The sequence below is a fragment of the Lactuca serriola genome, chromosome 5 (assembly GCF_051521515.1).
Source record: "Lactuca serriola cultivar US96UC23 chromosome 5, Lser_US96UC23_V15, whole genome shotgun sequence".
In the NCBI taxonomy this organism is placed as follows: Eukaryota; Viridiplantae; Streptophyta; class Magnoliopsida; order Asterales; family Asteraceae; genus Lactuca; species Lactuca serriola.
The window spans coordinates 177,023,742-177,026,101 of NC_136412.1; the positions used below are offsets into that span (position 1 = coordinate 177,023,742).

General features: G+C 39.0%; 1 pseudogene; it reads right to left on the reverse strand.

Annotated features, from left to right (window-relative positions):
- Positions 1–231: 231 nt before the first annotated feature.
- On the reverse strand, positions 232–1,129 carry LOC145053327 (PRA1 family protein D pseudogene; annotated as a pseudogene).
- Between the last annotated feature and the right edge of the window lie 1,231 nt (positions 1,130–2,360).

Sequence of the window (2,360 nt, forward strand, 5' to 3'; positions counted from 1 at the left end):
ATGTTACTCTTGTTGTGTTCATTTTTTGATGGAAGAAGTATTGATATGGTCAATCATTGCAACTCAATGAAAAAGAAAAATCAGAGAAAGAAAGAAACTAATTCTGGTAAAAAGAAGGCTGCATTTGATATTGTCTTTGGTTTTTCTTTGTGGGATAGGCTCATAGGCATACTTAACACAGTAATAATTTCTACAATCAAAAACCCTAAAGATACAATAAAGCACCCAAAATCAAGCAGTCAATGAAATCTTATAGAGCAAAATGATAGACAAACAGGGCACAAATTACACCAAAAGGTTTGCTAATTGCCTAATTCAAATGTAAGTATCTAACGAATATCAATGGCAATCAATCTACATAATGCAAGTACATTGTTTCTGAAAATCCAATCTCTAAGATCACTAACCTGATTGGCAACAGATCACACCAGAGTATATGGTCCTCTTCCAGGCCCATCGTCATCAACAACTGATAGCAATGCCCCATATGGCGATTCCATGTCATCAGCGTCATCAGGGGTCCTCAAAATCGCGTGCAAGCAAACAACAAGTATCGAGATCAAGAACGACAGAAAAACGTTCCACCAAACCCTAGTTACAGCTAGGGCAAAAGCAGTAACCGCGAGCAACGAAATCACAAGCAATCGTTGGCCGATTTCAAAATCGAAAACAACCAAAGGCTCCTCCCTAACGAGGAAAATCCAAGCGACAATGATAACAAGGAAGGAGATTAAGGTAATTGGGCGGGTAATTAGGGTTAGCATGAAGATAAGTAATGAGATGAGGAGGTAGTTGGCTCGGAAGGCGTATAGGTTTTTCTGGATACGGAGAGAGAGTTCCTGGAAGGAGATTGGGAGAGAGAGGGAAGAGACGGAGAGGAAGTCGCTGAACCATGGACGGATCGCGTGGCGGATTTGGGCGGCGGTGATGGTCGTGGATGGTGGTGGTGGTGGTGGTGATGGTGTGGTTGTTGAGGGCGTCGTCATCTGCGATTCGTTCTTGAGAAAGAATCCACCACGGGAATCAATGGAGCAGAGAAACAAATTGCATATAAAAAGTTGTTCCTCAAATTTTACCTTTTCAAGAAAATTGTCATTTATCATTAGAGAGCTTAAATAAATCTTTTTTTTAATCGATCAACAAAGTTTTTTAAGAAAATAATTGGGAAAATGACTTGTATGGGTAAGTATGTTTCAAAATTGTTCAAAAAATACCATTTAAGTTTGGTGTGTCCAAAAAACACCATCTAAATAAAGTATTTGTACAAAAAATACCAATGAAGTACATTCTTTGTTCAAATTTGACCTTGTGGTAACCGATAATTGTCAGTAAAAAATAAGTAAAGGAAAAAACAAGAGGAAATGACTCAAAGGGGTAACCATGTTTCAAAATCGTTCAAAAAACACCATCCAAGTTTGGTATGTTCAAAAAACACCATCCAAGTAAACTTTTTGTACAAAAAACACCAACAAACTATATGTTTTGTTCAAATATTACCCACCGGTAACTGGATTTTACATGTTAAATGATGACTTGACTTAACTATTATGACATAACATAACTATTATGACAACTATTATGACATAACACGTAAAGCTTCTGACTTTCTCTCCATGCATGACCTTTTGGAGCTTAAAAAGGCCAAAATGACATCCTAAAGCTTGCATGGGGGCTTCAATGGTCATAAAGTTTGCACCTTTTATGCCATGAGAGTCCCTCAAGGCCCTAGATTTGAAGGTATACCCACTTGGGACGTCCATGTCCCAAAGATCATGTTTCTTGGACCAAAAACCCCATAAAATGATGACAAAGCGATCTAAGAAGCTACCAAGCAAGTTTGAGGCTTGCTTACCAGAAAATGAAGAGAATGAAATGGTGTTTCTGGATCTACTAGCTTCCTCTTGAATCCTCAAGCTTCTCCTTCCTTCTCAAGCTTCAACAGAAATAAAAACTCACTTAAAAATGGCTCACAAGCTCACAAATGCATTAGGGTTTCGTGACTTAGGGTTTGGGACTTGGAGGTTAGAAATGAGGCCAACCTTTGGAGGTTAAGGTGTTTAAATAAGGTGCTAAACCTTGAAAATTAGGGTTTCACTATGGCAGTCCTACTCGTCGAGTTAAGGCCTCAAATTGTCGAGTAGACTTTACATCCCGCGCCCAAAATCCATTCCAACTCGACGAGTTTGGGCCTCTAACTCGTCAAGTTCCAATACAAAAGTGAATAATTTTGATTTAAAATACATAACAGGAACTAGATGTTACACTTGTTTAAGTTAGGCCTCGGGCCCACCTTATTGTAGCATGCCATTTTTGGGCTTAACGCCATGTTGGGGGTTCTTGGGCCATATTGGGCCTTAGAG